General features: G+C 39.4%; 1 pseudogene; it reads right to left on the bottom strand.

Annotated features, from left to right (window-relative positions):
* Positions 1–11,540: 11,540 nt before the first annotated feature.
* LOC147034890 (uncharacterized) lies at positions 11,541–13,176 on the bottom strand (annotated as a pseudogene).
* Between the last annotated feature and the right edge of the window lie 6,966 nt (positions 13,177–20,142).

Here is a 20,142-nt window from a genome sequence, read left to right as displayed (position 1 = left end):
TATATATATATATATATATATATATATATATATATATATATATATATATATATATATATATATATATATATATATATATATATATTTGCATCTTCCTCTTCTTCTTTTGGGTGCTCTCTTTAGGGGTCGCCACAGCAGATCATCCGTTATGATCCGCATACTGATTTGGCACAGGTTTTATGCCGGATGCCCTTCCTGATGTGTGTATATATATATATATATATATATATATATATATATATATATATATATATATATATATATATATATATATATATATATATATATACCCCTCAAAAAAAAGTTTGGAAACTCAAGTTTGATCGATTCTATCTCTCTTGTTATTGTGCTGTCATGCCTATATTTGGAATAATTAGAAAGCCTGTTTATTTCTCTTTTCAATGATACCGCATTTTTTATGATTATGCAATCATTGAATGTGCAGTACATCAGAATATGGGGTAAGGTCAAAAGTGAAAAGTTGCAAAATGCACTGTTATTTTCATGCAGTGTATTCTTCTTTCTTTGACGGAGAGAGTGTGATTTTAATGAATGATTGTAAGGCTATTGTGTTTCCAGGTGGTCATCCATGAACTCAAACAAGCATGCATAACACTTAATTTCATATCAATTCCTCTCTGTCAAAAACAAAGACAATCTTCCGTAGGCAGAACCGAGATTCGTCGCTGAACATCACTGACTGCCACATGATCCGGTTCCATCGGACGTGTTGCTGACACCACCGGAAGCAGGCTTGTCACTGAAGGACAGTCATTGCTGGCTTCCTGGCAGCCTTACGCACATGAAGATTAGCTGCGTGTTGTCGTTTTCTTATTGTCTGATCCGAAACCCATGCGTCGTATCGTCGGGCAAATCTTGCCTGCAGATTTCTCGAAGACAGCCTGCGATTCCGCAATGCCGACAAGGTGATGAAGTGGTCTTCTTGCTCCGTAGTTTTTTTTGGATATCCGCTCCTTGGTCTGTCTTCGACATCACCGGTTTCCTGGAACATTTGCCTTCCATTTGGAGATGGTACCAGGACTCACTCCAAAGAGAGCTGCAACATCTTTCTGTGGAACCCCAGCTTCAATTTGACCGATTGCCCGGGCCTTTTCGACATTTGATAATCGTGGCATGATGTTTTGGGAAAGTCATTGACCAAACAGTTGAAAAGTGACCTTTATCAACGAGCCACTAAATCTGGCCAGTGAGTCCTCATTTTGCATGACTGTCAATTTCAGATTCTATAGCAGTTGGCATTCATGGATGACCACCTGGAAACACAATAGCCCTACAATCACTCATGAAAATCACACTTTCTCCTTCAAAGAAAGAAGAATGCACTGCATGACAATAATAGTGCATTGTGCAACTTTTCACTTTTGACCTTGCCCCATATTCTGATGTACTGCACACTCCATGATTGCATAATCATAACAAATTGGGTATCATTGTAAAGAGAAATAAACACGCTTAATAATGATATCAAATATAGTGATGACAGCACAATAACAAGAGAGATAATCGATCAAACTTGAGTTTCCAAACTTTTTTGAGGAGGAAATATATATATATATATATATATATATATATATATATATATATATATATATATATATATATATATATATATATATATATCTTCTTCTTCTTCTTTCGGCTGCTCCCATTAGGGGTCGCCACAGCGGATCATCCGTATGATCCGCATTGTGATTTGGCACATGTTTTACGCCGGATGCCCTTCCTGACGCAACCCTGGTCGCCTCTTATGACACAGGGATATGGTACACCTATTTTAACCGGGGTATACACCGGCCCAGTATACTGGTACTCATTTCGCCGACCTCGGAAGGATGACAGGCTGAGTCAACCCCCTGGTGTATTAATTCACTGGCTCAACGGGGCTTGAACTCAGGACCTTTTGGATCCCAAGCCGCTGCCCTAACCACTGCGCCAACACCAGGCTTCATATATATATATATATGTGTATATATATATATATATATATATATATATATATATATATATATATATATATATATATATATATATATATATATATATATATATATATATATATATATATATATATATATATATATATATACATATCTATGAAGATATACTGGATATCATCGACCTGGAGACCCTTTAGACGCACATCACACAAACATCGATAGTCTTCTTGCAATGCACAAACTATACTTTTTTAAACAAGTAATGCACAATCTAATTGTGGAGGCTGGGTACTCTGCTCGTTTGAACAAAATTTGCATATCGTGTCACTGAATTGGTTGACCATTCAAAACCAACAAACATATTGTTTCTTTGGATTTTGCAAGTATTGTGCTTTGCATGACATCTTTCTTGTTTGTTTATCTGTGGGTGTTTTGTTTGTTTGACTTTTATGCACTCCTAAACCACTGAACAGATTGAGTAGACGACTGGTGATTGGACTCAGGGTATGCATGCTCGTGTTTTCGGCTAATTTTTGTTTTCCTTATCCCCAGATTCCAGGTGTGAGTGTGTGGGAAGGGTGGGGGGGAGAGTCGGTGGGGAGGGGGTAGGTGCGGGGGGGGGGAAGCACTCAAATTGTCTATGTAAATGTGTATTGTATGGTACCTCTCCAAGTGTGAAGGGGTATTACAATTCTCTGCTTGAAAACCATAGACATAATAGAAAGGGTGGAATTATCATACTAAAATACGCAATTTGGTGTACGTCTGTATGTCTGTCTGACCGGATGCATTAATTCAGTTGTTACTTATCCAATCTCAACCAAACTTGCCAGGGGGACTCGAGGTCATATAATGCAGGTTTTCGCGACCTGATTTGGCCCCCTCCCCAAGGGGGTTTTCCACCTTCGACGGACTCCATGTAAAGTTATGTCAATCGGTTATTGTGATGTTTCATGGGGCACACCTACCAGAAGTATAAATAATTATTATACCCACAAACTACAGTATTCAGTCAATTCTGCCCAATGGATGATTACCTTTTAAAACACTTGCTACTGTTGTTTAACACTAAACTGAAAGAAATTTGGGGGAAACCAGACATCCTTGAGGCAGTCTATGCTTATCATGTCACCCACAGACTAAAGGATCTGAGCCATATTGACTTGCTATGCTTGTAGGTTGGCCACTTGCTCGGCCGCATTGATCCTTCACTAACTAATATAGGTGTTTCATGTTAATGAGTCTTTGTGCATGATTGACGTATCCCATTGTTTGTCTAATTTTACTAGCCATCAGATTATATGTGAGCTGAATATGGATTGTTTATAGCTTGTATATTGGGGCCTCAGATGTGATTTCTCCTGGATATGGCTTCAAGTGTGACGTACAATGTTGCCCCAACACCCTTACAGCCCAATTGTGACCTTTACTTGATCCATTAACCCCATTCCCATTGCATAATACTCACCTGAGGGAAATTTGGAGAAAATAGGACGTGCTTAACTACTGGAAATAAAAATGATTTTTTACTAGTTTTCCAGTTATGTAAAGTCGTGGAAGACATCTTGTGACATTCATGATCAGATTTTTCCAAATACCCTGTACAGATTTTTAAACATCTTACCAGAGACTGACTAGAGACAGCATGTTGCAGCATTTACCCCATCTATCCAGTGCATACAAGGTCTGCCTCTCCCTCTCCTTCCCTCAGCCATGCTGAGCATGGTTGACTTCTCCAGACTTTTGTTTTCTGCATGCTTGATGTGTTCAAAGTATGACAGTTTCTGTTTTAGCATCAGTGCTTTCAATGTGCATGGCAGTCTAATTTATTCAAGCACCAATTTGTTTGTTCTTTTACTATCCGTGGAATTTTTAACATTCGTCTCGAACATCAGATTTGAAAACTGTCAATGTTCTTCTTCCTTTCTTTTTCACAATCCATGACTCACATCCAAACAATGCAACTGCAAGTACCGGAGCATTCACCAGCCTCCTCTTGGTGACCCACTGTCACATCTTTGTCCTTCCAGATATTTGTCAATCCTGACAATGCTGTTCTCCTCAATGCTAACCGTGTATGAATTTCTCCTCCACATTCTCCATTCACTTCAATCTTACAACAAAGGAAGATGAACACTTCCATTATTTCCACATGATCAACTCCCAATCTGAACTCATCGATCTTCTCAGTTGACAAGATTTTAGTTCTTTGTTCAGTTTAAATAAAGACCACGTTTTTTACTTTCTTTTATCACTGTCTGCAGCAGTTTCATCAAATCCTCTTTACTTTGTGGCAACAGAGTTATACCTTAGATTGTGGTTACATCTTCCTTCAATCTTGACTCCAGCCTCTGTGTCATCCAAGTTAGATTTTTCATTGAAATTATTTTAACCACACATTAATCAGTCAATTCAGTCCGTTGTTAATGGCATAATAACAATGGCATAATAATAATGATATCAACAAGGGGACAGGAAGATGGCCTAGAATACTAGAAGTATACACACTCACCTCTCAGCTGTCTACCCTGGGTTCGAATCTTGGTCCAGCTCTAAACTGTCATCCTGGTATTGCACAGGCAGGGTGATCCATCAATGTGGGGCATTAAACCGGGCATTCTGTCTGCTGGAATTAGACGTTAAAGATCCCACAGTGTCTTTCAGATCTGACAGTTGACGAGCTATCGCCAACATCATGGCCAAATTCCAATTTCCTGCCCTAACCTTCGTCGAGCGTCAGGCTTGATCAGCCAGTTCGTGAAAGACATAGGCCAAGCTTCCCCTAGCCAACCCCGCAAGAACGTGTGAATAATTGTGGCTGTTAAACAATAACATTAATAATAACAATTCTGAAGACGACGATGGTTCACGAGCGGTATTTGACGATGTAGATTGTTTCAGAAGTCAAGGATGAGACAATGTGATAATTTTTGACAAAGTTAAAAAAATGATCAACATGATCAAGTTATTCAAGTTATAAGTGGTACGAGTGACAAGTTATTCGCTGCAAAATGTCGAAAACTCGATTTCGTTCAACAACTTTAAAAATTTGACCTTTGCATAACCTTTAAAGGTCACAACACAATGTTGTGGACATTAAAATAAGGAAACAGGATACGTGCTATAGTTTAATTGAGTTAGTTCGTCAAAGAAGGTCGAAAACCCGGTTCGATTCCCACAACTTTGAAAATTTGACCTTTATGAACTTTAAAGGTCAAATGTCAAGGATAATGACCTTTGGTGCAAAACTTCCTTTGGAACATTCCAGGAACAATATAACGTCATATATGCGATATGGCATTTCACACTCCTCGGATTATCCATACTTTGATGAAATCAGCGTAAAAACAAACTTGAAGGGGGCGCCACGGGCAAGGTGTTCGAGATAGAGATAAATGGTTTCCAGACTTTAGGTGGAAAATGACTTTACGATTATGCATAAAAAATATTGTCATCCTCGCGCTCAAAGTTTGGGCGGTCGTCTGATTTTTATGTCAAAATTTGAAATGTTCTAAGTTCATGACCTTGTGACCTTGACCTTGGGACTAAAATGAAAAAATCGAGCTCCGTGGGGCTATGCAGGTGCCATTGCGCTAACCAAATACCGAAACCCCTGTCAGATTCGATAAAACCCCTCAGAGAAGATGCAAATTGAAATCGGCTACCCCCTAAAAACACGTTTTTTTGGCGTGGCTCCGCCCATAATGGGCGGACTACGCCCATTTTCAGGAAAACACAACGTGATCATGATATAAACCTCCCACCAAAATTTCATCAGGGTCAGATCAAAAGCCACGGAGCTATGCTCGGGACAGTCAGACAGACAGACAGACAGACAGACAGACAGACAGACAGACACACAACAATAACGAATATAGTGGTCACTTATATTTTTTGTGAAAATATTTTTTCGTGAACCAAAAATATTAATACCAACACACTGCATGGTGCACACATGCACATACACATTACTTCCTTACACTTACACTTACAATTACACTTACACACACACACACACACACACACACACACACATACACACACACACACACACATACACACACACACCAGTCAGGGGGTAGGCATTGTGATTTTCCACATACCTCTTGCCGAGGATTGAAAGGACCGATGTCCGCATCAAATACAACAATTTTGAAGGCAGTGAAGACTTAACTAATAACCGACAGTTTTGATTGGATGAGGTGAGCAGGAGGCATCGGTGTAGCACCATTCGACATGCGTTTGTGACGTCGCCTGGCCCTGCAGCTTGGCTGGACTTGTTGACCCCACGCTGCCGGGAGAGAAGTCCTGAGCTTTGGCGAACTCCCTCTTGCAAAGTTCCACCCGTTGAGGACAAGAGAGACTGAGTTGTTTGGGATCGCGGACCGCACCGAATACAACGATTTTGATGGCAGTGAGAACCGAGCCGAGGAAGGCAGCTCTGGTGAGGTACAGGGCTGTGCATGTGGCACCTGCATTTGGGATGCAGCTTGGCCTTCCATCTTGTTGGGTTTTGCCGACTCCAGATCACGCTGAGAATGAAAACCTGAGCTTTGGCGACTCTCATTTTTCCAAGTTCTGCCTGCATGGGAGTGAGTTCTGTGGGATCGAGAACCATGACAAATACAAGGACTTTGATGGGAGCGAGAACCGGACTGAGGACGGCACCTTGACCTTGGCAGCTTTGATGGGGCAGATGGCTGTGCAGAGGGCCCTCGGACTTATGTCGATCGACTTGCGTTTGGGACGTGGCCTGGCGCTCTGGCCTTGCCTTATGGCTTGTTAGGTTTTATCGATTCTGTCCGGTCGAGGAAGGATGAAACTAAGAAGGAAGAGACCGAGACCAGGCATACCCAGGCTACCCCAGAGGTCACATGGGAGGTAAAGCGTATTTACATCATTGCCATTTCAGGGAGGAAAGAGGAAATGGAGTACGGATAAGGAGACAGCTTGGTCCATGAGCTGTGGTTCCTTGCTGGGGAGAAGATGGATGTTTCAGGACCAGAGAAGGCTCTGTTCAGTCTTCGAGATTCACGAGTGCATATGACGACCGGTTGCAGCGGCACATGCACACACATGAACCGTGATTTACACATACACATGCACGATTGTGATTGTATACATGTTATACATGACATATTATACATATATTATGTACACAAATAATATATATGTGAATATGTATATATATATATATATATATATATATATATATATATATATATATATATATATATATATATATATATATATATATATATATATATATATATATATATTATACATACACACACACATTGATGGGGTTGGATACTTTATGAAACCTGGTAAGTCTCCATTCTATCTCCTGAAATGGACCCCACATGTGGAAAGCGGCCAGCAACAGCAACTTTCACACATGCACAAAAACACACACACACACACACACACACACACACACACACACACACACACACACACACGCACACACACACACACGCACACACACACACACTCAAAGAATAAGTGCGTCATCCCAGAGTTGGATGTTAAGTTGGGGCCTTGTATGCTTGCAATAGTTGGTAGAAGTTAAAGATCCAACAATGTCTCTATGAAGATTATGTGGTGTGTTTGGAGTTGGGAAAAATTTTGGAACAATTAAAAATTGCATGGGCACACTGACTAACTTCACAACTACTGCCTTAACCTCCAGGGGTGTACTACGTCAGCAACACAGCCTCAGCCTTTAGAGAATGGTGCACACCTGCGGGGCTATGTTGTAATTATCTCCAGGTCCAATTTGCTTGCGATAGAAGGAATGTAATAGTGCACTGGTGTCTACTAATACCTTTGCCCTTCTTAGAAATTATGTTGAAGCTCCTCCATGAGCCTTGGATCAATAAAAAATAGAAACCATTTGGGAAATAACACATAACAAAAGGATGATTGATAAAGTCATTAATTAAAATTTGATAAGATAGTGTTTCAACTCCCAAACAAAGTTTTGCAAAAATTAAGGACTGATTCATTTTATTTAATGAGTCACCTCTTATGTGATCGGCCATTATCGTCCCTTGTATTTCTACAAGGGGGATATGGTGACAGTTTGAAAATGTCTGTACTCGTTAGACACCGTATACAGTGCAGTGTTGGTGTGGAATAAGAGCCATTCTTGAATGTGGCCAAATAATGGCTACCTGTAGAGAAATTACGATGGAGGTCACTGAAGTTGCCTTGGCTGCTTATTGGGACTTCACATATAAAGACAAGTCAGAAAAAGAATCATTTTATAAAATTGAAAGAACACGTTGGGTTCCTCAAAAACAAGCGAACAAGGTAAGAAGGAATGACTAGGAAGGAATGACATATTAAGACGACATCAAAATCCTTTTCGGATTGCCATCACGACATCTTTTGACATTTTTCTGTCTCGATCCCAAATCAAATAAAATACACACTACAAATGGACAACTACTGTACCTCTAACGTAGACATCGTCATACAATTGTTGTTATTGCCATCAATAATAAAAATGCCAAAAGATGTTATGATGGCAATCCGTAAAAGGATTTTGGTGATGTATTGTGGTGTCATTCCTTCTTTGTCATTCCTTCCTCATCATTCCTTCGTACATTGTGTGGTTGTATTGGGGGAATTCCATCCCTTTGTTTTTTTCATTTTTACCTCCGCCACCAAAGGTGAACGAGGTTATGTTTTCACCCCGCTCTGTTTGTTACTTACGAAATCTAAAGATTGCGTAAGTATATTCATGACTTCCGTCCTCTGTTTGTGTGTTTGTTTGTGTGTGTGTTTGTGTGTTTCTTTGTAGGCATGATAACTCGAGAAAGGAAGAAGCCACCAATGTCAAATTAAACCACGTGATTCATGAGTGTGATGGCTAGTGCTGCTTCGATTTTGGTCAAAATCGGTCAAAGGTCAAGGTCACAGTGAGGTCAAACATAATTCTGTAAATTTCTGTGGAGAAATGGAGTATTTTTGCTTCAGTCGACGTTACGACTTCGTTTTAACTTCGATTTTAATTTTGTCTTCGGTTTTTGCGATCGCTTAGGACGCTTAACACTTGGTTGTCGAAATTCTGGTAGAAATCGGATGTTTTGGAGACGTTTTAAGATTGTATAAAAATATTTCACTCGCCGCGTCACGGCTCGTCACGTCGTGCAGCGTGCTCGAGCAGAGGCATTGTTGAGTCACGTAAAGGTTTTGCGTGTGCGCGCTTACGGTGTTTTCAATAAAGATGGTGTTTAAAAGTCATTTTTTATCCCAATAGAGGTTATCATCGCATGCCTGACTCACTAAGAAATCGGATTATGTAAAGATTGTTGGTGGATGGCCGAATATTACGGTTTTGTGACTTTGATAAAACAATATGAAATAATTACATTGAGAAATGGAGATTTTTGCTTCGGTCGACATTATATTACGATTTTTGATGGTTTGGTACAGAATCATCGTAGAAACTTCTGGTTTGCATCGCTACCTTCTCTAGAGACAGCTTTTATTAGACAAGGTCAGAGGTCAAGTTGATGCTTTCGTAAGTACCAGTCTATGACTGCTTGTTTGTTTGTTTGTTTGTTTGTGTGTTTGTTTGTGTGTCTGTGTGTTTGTTTGTGTGTGTGTTTGTGTGTTTGTGTGTTGTTTGTAGGCACGATAACTCGAGAACTGAAGAAGCTACCAATGTCAAATTACACCACGTGATTCAGGAGAGTGATGTCTAGCGCTCACTAGATTTTGGTCAAAGTCGGTCAAAGGTCAAGGTCACAGTGAGGTCAAACATTCGATTTTTGATGCTTTGGTGCAGAATCATCGTAGAAACTTCTGGTTTGCGTCGCTACCTTCTCAAGAGACAGCTTTTATTAGACAAGGTCAGAGGTCAAGTTGACGATTTCGTAAGTACCAGTCTATGACTGCTTGTTTGTTTATTACTTACAAAATCTTTACATTTCATAAGTAAATTGATCACTTCCGTCATCTGTTTGTGTGTTTGTTTTCAGGCATGATAACTCGAGAACGGAAGAAGCTACCAATGTCAAATTACACCACGTGATTCAGGAGGGTGATGCCTATCGCTGATTAGATTTTGGTCAAAATCAGTCAAAGGTCAAGGTCACAGTGAGGTCAAACATTAGATTTTTGATGGTTTGGAACAGAATCATCGAATAAACTTCTGGTTTGCGTCGCTACCTTCTCTCGAGACAGCTTTTATTAGACAAGGTCAGAGGTCAAGTTGACGATTTCGTAAGTACCAGTCTATGACTGCTTGTTACTTACGAAATCTAAAGATTTTGTAAGTATATTGATGACTTCCGTCCTCTGTTTGTGTGTTTCTTTGGATGTGTGTTTGTGTGTTTGTGTGTTTGTTTGTAGGCACGATAACTCGAGAACAGAAGAACCTACCAATGTCAAATTACACCACGTGATTCAGGAGGGTGATGGCTAGCGCTGATTAGATTTTGGTCAAAATCGGTCAAAGGTCAAGGTCACAGTGAGGTCACACATTCGATTTTTGATGGTTTGGTACAGAGTCATCGTAGAATCTTCTGGTTTGCGTCGCTACCTTCTCAAGAGACAGCTTTTATTAGACAAGGTCAGAGGTCAAGTTGACGATTTCGTAATTACCACTCTATGACTGCTTGTTTGTTTGTTTGTGTGCAGGATATCTCAAAAAGTTGTGGACAGATACGAAAGAAACTTTGTGGGCAGGTTCGGTGTGTTACAAGAAAGAACTGATTAAATTTGGGTGAAGATCCGGATCCGGATCCAACTACTATAATATTTTAAGTGATTCTTCACCATTGAGAGATGTGGAAAAACTAATATACACTACTTGTCCATGGGCCAGATTGACCCCCCGTGCACCCCCTCCCCCCAGGACAGTATGAGACCTATTTTATTTTACTCTTTAAACCTTCCCATACATGAAAAGTGGATGCCACCATCACGAAATTGGGATGGACTACCTGTATGACGTCACTTTCAAAATGGCTGCCAGCGAAATCACAGAAATTTCAATTTTGCGCATATCTCAGTTGCTATCATAGCTAGAGACAAAATATTGGTGTCTACACCCATGTTTTTGAGGTCGAGAAATACAATGGTGCACACAAAAAGTTCCTTAGGTTATTGGATCATTTAAAATTCAATAAAGTGGACACGGAATCCAGCAGAAATCTCATTTTCGCCCAAATTTTCACGTCTATGATTAACCATGTGCATGGGATATTAGCTTTCGTTAATTTGTATGGATCTCATGGACATGTTTATCATATCCAATGGACTTTTATATGACTGACACAATTGCGGTATTGCACTGAAAGAGTCGATGTAGCATTCAATATGTTATGGAATTCAACATAAAACAGAATCACCTGTACATGTGGAAGCTCTTTTATTGTTGTTCAAATGAAAGCAAAACAATAAACAAATTAAAAAAACTTGATGTTATTTCATCATATTTTTGAAAACAAAACAAAAAGGTAAAATAATAACAATAATTATCTTGACTAGAACATTGACAATGATTGTCAGGGAAGATAGAATGCAAGCTCCTGTAAATAAAAACCACACATTATAGAGACCATGAAATAAATAAATTAAATTTTAGAGGTACATAAATTAATTGTAAAACAAATTAACAGCCATCACACACAAAGGATTATTTTACATGTATGTACTAGCACATCATAACATCATGACTGTTCTTCAGTATTCAATCCTCTTCACTCTCACTTCCAGACATGTTCACGTCAGATGCCCCATCTTGGTCAGAGTCAACGGATGAGGTGGCATCATCATCGTCATGTTCATCATCACTGGGCAGTTTGTCATCTTCCAGCGCTACCTCAGGGGGAATCAATGGTCCTCAGAACCACATTGGTTGAATGTTACCATCACTAAGAAGCCATCCATGACCATCTGTTGCTCGTGGAACTCTTGGTTGAGGCATATCTGCAACTTTCCAGATACCAACCTGGCAGTGCGCACGTTTTACATGTTCTTGTAGCACTTTCTGGCAAGGTGGCAGTTGACTCAAATCTATATTCCGCTTTAAGTTGATATTACCATCTGTGCCTCCAGATTTCTCCCTCAAGATTGCTCCACGATTTGTGTCCACAGATTTGAAGTGCCCTCGTCCATAAATGACACAGGTGAAGTGTTCAAGTTCTCCAAATAATGTAGTGGGAACTTCCCACATGTCTCCGAGTTTGGACAATGCATCTATGAAGGCTTCTGATTTCTGGAGATGTTTTATGGGTCGAACTTTCCCAATCCCTTTGTATGCACTGGTGGTGTCAGAGTGTGTAAGTGCATGGAGGGACATCAGTGCAGTACACATTCTCTGACCATATTGACTGGCTAGATCAGAGATGTTTAAGAGTCTCCTCTTGTTACCTGAACCAGTGTCAAAAAGAATTGTTATTTCAAAACTTGATGCGTAATGTAGCATTATGAAGAACACATCACTGTCAGGGCTTCGGATACATATTGTGCCTTAACCTTGTGCCTGGGCGTAGGCACAGTACAGAACAATCCTGGTGTCTGTTTCTTCTTGGTCTGAATAAAGCTCAGGTAACTCTCTCTTTGTGACTGTCAGCCCGTCATCACTATTCAACGCATAGCAGTGGCCTTGCACCACTAACACAACCTTCCTCTGCACAAGCTTAGGAGCAAAGGAATTGGAAGACCACACATGCTTGATCACATCCACCAGCTGAGACTTGTTCTCGCCATTCATGAGGAAACTCTTCCAATCTGCTGGTTTCTTCATTAGTGGACCTCCAATAATTAGCTTTTCACCCGACCCACGTTGCTGTCATTCCATGTTCTTGATGGAGCCCTCCTGATACATATCTGTAGTAAAGATGAAGTTGGTTGTTTTGAGCATATCGTCAAATATCTGATGGCAAATCAGTTGAAAGTTGCCTGGGATATCTGTCATAGTGTGGAACACAGCATTTCCATCTTGAATGAGTAATGTGTCTACATCGTTTGGAAGTGGAGCATCATCTATATCTCTCAATAGGAATTGCATTCCTTTTGATTTGTCTGTTTTCGCCATATACCCATCAGCTCTCCCGAGACTGTATGGCACAGGGCTCAACGGATATTTCATCAGTTCATCAACGTTAACCCGACCGTGGGCTTGAGATTTGACGAGAAGCTGTATGGCCATGCTGCTGTGGTGTTTGTAAGTGATGATCTTATTCTGTGCAGTCTTTAGTTTCACTGTCTTGGCATTGGAATGAAACGTTTTCAACTTCAGCTTCTTTAATGGATCGAAGAAGTGCTGCTTGGTGTCAAGTCGTTCTTTTATGAATGTCTCCTTTGCTTCTTTTCCAATGTACTCTGCTGCCATCATGTCCTTCTCCACTGACGTTGGAGCTGGTACACCAGATGAAATGCAATACAACTTATCATGATCTGGTACATTAAACGGGTTAAAGAAGCTTTGGACTGCATCCATTGTATTCCTTGACCTCAAAATCATGGGTGTAGACACCAAGATTTTGGCTTTAGCTATGATAGCAGCTAAGATATGCGCAAAATTGAAATTTTGGTGATTTCGCTGGTGGCCATTTTGAAAGTGACGTCATACAGGTAGTCCATCGCAATTTTGTGATGGTAGCATCCACTTTTCATGTATGGGAGGGTTTAAGGAGTAAAATAAAACAGGTCTCATACTGTCCTTGGGGGGGGGTGCAAGGGGGGTCAATCTGGCCCATGGACTATACCGGTCTGAAGTTTTAGAACACCCCATTTTTTCCAGTTTTTACTGAAATTTAAGCAGTTCAAGTCCAGTAAATAACCTGAAATGTTACAAAGCTCAGCGGTAAACTGCCAGAGGTTAAAAAAAAAAGTTTAGGTTCCCAAAAACTGAAAAAATAATGTAAATTTCAGAGTTGTGAAAAAAGGCCCATTTCAGAGAACAATTAATGGGTTAGCAACTGCAGCTGTTCTGCAGCAATGTAACTAAATTAAGCCTTGAAAGTCGATGCAAACAATTCCTACAGGTGTTCCAACTTTTTTTGAAGAGTTACATACTCTTTGTCTGTATAAAAGCAGTGTTGGAACAGACTGTGTTGCTACACTCTCTGAAGCATTATTTGGACAATATTGCACTGCAGGAAGTAGTATATTGCTGTCATAATGGCGAGAAAAAGACAATTAACAAAGAAAGAAAGACAGACCATTATAACCCATAAAAGTGTCTTTCCTTTAGATACATTGCAAAGCAAGGTTTCAGTGAGTACAGTTTCCTACACCGTCAAAAGGCACTTGGAAACTGGAGGAAACTCTGACAGGAAGAGGTCTGGCAGACGCAAAGCCACAACACAATCAGAAGACAAGGTTCTGAGAGTCAACAGCTGATAGGCGGCTCACAGGACAGCAGCCTCCAAAACTTGTGACTTGTAGTGTATATAGCACGATATCTCAAAAAGTTGGGGACGGATTCAGACGAAACTTGGTGGACAGGTTTTGTGTGTGACACGGAAGAACTTAATCAATTTTGGTGAAGATTCGAATCCGGATCCGGATCAGATAATTTTTTAAGTCATTCTTCACCATTGAGAGATTGGCTAAACTCATATTTAGCACAATATCACAAAAAGTTTTGGACGGATTTGGATGAAACTTCGTTGACAGGTTGTGTGTTTGACCATGACAAATTCATTAGATTTTGGTGAAGATCCGAATCCGGATATGAGAATTATTTATTTTGTGTAGTAATTCTTCACCATTAAGAGAGAGCCAAAAACGATAAATTTCAAACTTGTATTGGGCCCGATATGTTCTCCTGGATCAGGCATTACGTGGCGGAGGTATGTCCCTACCGAGTGCCCTTCTAGTTTTTAATTTGTTTTGATAGAATAAAATTAGCAGACAGAGGGACGTGAAGATAATTGAAATGGAAAGTTTTGTTCTTGTGTGATGCCTGCCTACCAGTGCAGTCTAAAAATGATGGCACTGACAGAGATACAACAGAGATTGCAGGTCTGTGAGAATATCTGGGTCAGGAGGATTGTGGGAGTGAAGAGGGTGGATGAAAGGAAGATGTATGAACTGATTGGTGTGCAGATGAGCTTGACAGGGAGATTGATAAAGAGCTAGCTGAAGTGGGTAGGACACTTGGTGTAGATGGATGAATAGAGAATTGCAAAGAGAGTGGATAGGTTGAGGGAGCAAGATATGAGGAAAAGCGGTAGATCGTGGTTGAGATGGGAAGCTTATGTGAGGAGTGATATCAATAAAGGTGGGGGTGGTTGGAGAGTGGAGAGATCTGGCTGAGGACAGAGAAAAGTGGAGGAGTGTCATGGTCAAGGCATGGCAGAAGCTTGGTACTCATGGACATCACCCCTTTTAAAGGGAAGATACCAGTGGTGTCGTGGATAAAATATTATATGGGTAAACTATTCAAATGTCAGTTGAGGCTGGAAAGCAGCTGAAATTAAAAGCTAAGCTATTGAAGTGTGTGTGCAGGCTGCAAGGCCCAAGGTGCGCAGAGCATAGGGAGGGTGTGGAAGGGGGTATCCATCTCCCTCTCAACATTTCTGCCTCTTTGCGTCCATCTAAAGCTGCATGATCTTGCCTCGACATGGGTGGCAGTGTGGCGTCTCATTTCGGGGAATCTATGGGCCAATTCTGCTGGATCAGTTGACCATCACCATGCTTCAGGCCAGTTTGTGCAGTACTGACTGGAATTATTCTTTGACAACAACAACATTATGGAAGAATGTGTGGTCCTGGCTTCATGTAGGCAAGAGCACAACACTTCAGTCACAAAACGTAGCACTTTATCGAGATGTCTAACTGTAACACCTTGTTCTCTGTCTCATAGTAAGTTATAATACAATATCATACATTTAATTAGTGAGAATAATGTCATGTGTGTGTGTGTGCGTATATATATATATATATATATATATATATATATATATATATATATATATATATATATATATATATATATATATATATATATATGTATATATATATATATATATATATATATATATATGTATATATGTATATATATATATATATATATATATATATATGTATATATGTATATATATATATATATATGTATATATGTATATATATATATATATATATATATATATATATATATGTATATATGTATATATATATATATATATATATATATATATATATATATATATATATATATATATATATATATATATATATATGTATATATATATGTATATATGTATATATATATATATATATATATATATATATATATATATATATATATATATATATATATGTATATATGTATATATGTATATATATATGTATATATGTATATATATATATGTATATATATGTATATATATATATATATGTATATATATATATATATATGTATATATGTATATATGTATATATATATATATATATATATATATATATATATATATATATATGTATATATATATATATATATATATATATATGTATATATATATATATATATGTATATATATATATATATATATATATGTATGTATATATATATATATATATATATGTATGTATATATATATGTATATATATATATATATATGTATATATATATATATATATGTATATATATATATATATGTATATATATATATATGTATATATATATATATATATATATATATATATATATATATATATGTATATATATGTATATATATATATATATATGTATATATATATATGTATATATATATATATATATATATATATATATATGTATATATATGTATATATGTATATATATATATATATATATATATATATATATATATATATATATATATATATATATATATATATATATATATACATGTTGTCGCGAAAATGGCCCTTAGTGTGTTATTAAATATAGGATTAGCCCAGATCCCCCATTAAATGCATGTTTAGCCAGGTTGTTCGGTAAATGGACATTACATGTCTGTCGGGAGGTGTAGGAGGCATGTTCATTGTTCGTACAGTAGTGGTGTACCGGGAAGTTCTTCTTCTTCGTTCCCCTTCCGGACTAGAGTCTCCGCCCAGTGCTCTGGGAGGGGCAGTCGGTTTCGAGGCGAGTGAGCGCGAGGAATGCAACAGAGAAACGACAAGTGTCGAGTGGGGTGATCGGCAGTAGGAGAAACTGCATGAGGGTTTTTGCGATCGGCTTTTCGTAAAGAGCGAGCCAAAAGAAAGGCAAGGAAGGGACTGAATGAGGTCAGTCTGCCTTCTGCTGGAGAGAAATGACGAGTGGGAGTCACGATCAGCTGTGTAAGGGACGGCTGTGTCTGTCTGTGATCTGCTTCGTAAAAGAGGCAACAGAGGCTGCGTGAGTCAAGTCTGCGATCTGCTTCGTGAAAGAGGCAGGAGGAGCTGCATGAGGGGAGTCGGCGATTGACTTTTATGAGGAGGTCCTCGACACGTTTGTCGATCTGCCTGCAGAGCCCAACACCCCAATTTGGCCTTGTCTGGTGAACAGGCCAGGCCTGGATTTGTATGCTGGACCTTGTGAAGGGCCAGCTGGAGCACATGTGGACCTTCCGCTCTGTTAACGTCGACCATATGGGGGCTCAACGCGCTGAGGCTGCATGCGTGGATGGTGTGACAAAAGGAAGATGACGCCGCCATTTTGCCATGCGGCGTGTTTGAGCTGGGTGCTCGAATCCGTCGATATCGGCTTGTCACGAGCCACATTCGTGCTTTTGACACTTTTCCTCTCGTCCATGAATCATCACCAAGTACTCTGTGTCTTGTCTGCATGCTGTCCTGTCTTGTCTGCATGCTGTCCTGTCTTGTCTGCATGTTGTCTGAGGTTTATCGCGCTAGGGTCACCTTCGAAACCCGTAATCTGTAGCTACCTAGTTAAGAACGGGTTAGAGATTGATTATAACATTGTCGTGCATGCTTGCTTGTGTTGTGTTCCCCGAAGTGTCCCCAATAAATCGGGCTGAATCATATGAAGTTGCCCCTTTGGGTTTGTTTGTGCTGTGCTGAGAAACAATTCGCTCGATTGGTATATAAAACCAAAATGGTTACAGACTGGCACAATTTGCTCGGTCTCTGACAAAACCAGTCTGTAACCGGGGTCTATTCCCCCAACTGGTGAGGTCCAGGTGTAGGTTGGTATCGCGATTCGAGGCGCGTGACCCGAGGCCTGTGTTGAACCAGCCGGCGTTATATCCCTGGAGACGGCGGTGCTGTTAAGTGATGCCGAATATTCAGCATTTGGCTGTCGAGAGTAGGGTGCGAGCCCCATAACTTCTCCGAATCCTTCACACTGGGGACAAGAGTCGGATGAGAGTCCCGCCACCGCTGAATCAATAAAAAATATATCTTCTTCTTCCTTTGGCTGCTCCCGTTAGGGGTCACCATAGCGGATCATCCGTATGATCCGCATAGTGATTTGGCACATGTTTTACGCCGGATGCCCTTCCTGACACAACCCTGGTCGCCTCTTACGACACAGGGATATGGTACACCTATTTTTAACCAGGGTATACACCGGCCCAGTACACTGGTACTCACTTCGCCGACCTCGGAAGGATGACAGGCTGAGTCAACCCCCTGGTGTATTAATTTAGTGGTCAAACGGGGCTTGAACTCAGGACCTTTTGGATCCCAAGCCGCTGCCCTAACCACTGCGCCAACACCAGGCTCCAATAAAAAAATATAAATATATATATATATATATATATATATATATATATATATATATATATATATATATATATATATATATATATATATATATATATATATATATATATATATATATATATATATATATATATATATATATATACACACACCAACACACCCACACACACACACACACACACACACACACACACGCACACACACACACGCACACACACACACACACACACACACACACACACACACACACATATAGCACTTTATCGAGCACTTTATATAACAGCCTGGTGTTGGCGGAGTGGTTAGGGCAGTGGCCTGGGATCCAAAAGTTCCCGAGTTCAAGCCCCGTTGGGCACGGAATTAATACACCAGGGGGTTGACTCAGCCTGTCATCCTTCCGAGGTCGGCGAAATGAGTACCAGTGCACTGGGCCGGTGTATACCCCGGTTAAAATAGGTGTACCATATCCCTGTGTTGTAAGAGGCGACCAGGGTTGCATCAGGAAGGGTATCCGGCGTAAAACATGTGCCCAATCACTATGCGGATCATACGGATGATCCGCTGTGGCGACCCCGAACGGGAGCAGCCGAAAGAAGAAGAAGATATACATATATATATATATATATATATATATATATATATATATATATATATATATATATATATATATATATATATATATATATATATATATATATATATATATATATATATATTGAAATGGCATGGGTGCAACACCCAAGAGAGAATGTCGCTGCCTTCAGAGTTGGAATCATTGTATTTGCTTCAACCATTATTGTGCTCAGCATGGTGACATTTATCAACAATTTGAGGATGAACAAAACCACGATTTTGCAGTTTCTCAATCTGGTACTTTAATGATGTATATTCACGTATTTTTTATTCTCGTTAGTTATGAAAAATGTTTGAGAATAAAAGGTATGCTATTAAAATGTAAATGCTTCTGACTGGACTCCATCGTAGTTTCAAAGCATATCATTTTGTACACATTTGAATGGGCGGCCATTTTTTTTCCCGTGCCATCCCTACATCTGGAGTACGATAGTACTTCATTATATTATGTGAAAAATTTGATCATGATCAGATAAGATCTCGTAACTTTCAGTTTTTCAAATACATATTGTTTTGGTCGGAATGTCTTTGCAGTTCAGGTTAACTAGTTTGACAGGATAGTTGAGCTGTCTTGTCTGTGTATGATTCCTGACCCAACTGTTAACTATCAGATTGATGCTTCATTGGGAGCACGTTGAGTCACAAAACGTGCCTTCCCTTGGATTGACGTCAAGCTGTGTATCAGTCTGCTCACATTACATGGGTGGACATTAAATTTCCCACATGTCTAGCATTAGCTGGGTGGGCATTAAATATCCCATAAAGGTGTCTTTTAAGAGACTTGGTGAGGCCCTAAGCTGTATAACGCTTGGAGGCCCCTTGTTAAAAAATTACACCCGAAGGTCTCACAAAAATTGAAAACATATGTCTT

Source organism: Eptatretus burgeri, chromosome 1, assembly GCF_056783735.1.
Source record: "Eptatretus burgeri isolate ZD-2024b chromosome 1, Ebu_testis_v1, whole genome shotgun sequence".
In the NCBI taxonomy this organism is placed as follows: Eukaryota; Metazoa; Chordata; class Myxini; order Myxiniformes; family Myxinidae; genus Eptatretus; species Eptatretus burgeri.
The sequence above is the reverse complement of the archived record's forward strand: the minus strand, read 5'-3'. Positions and strand labels throughout refer to the sequence as shown.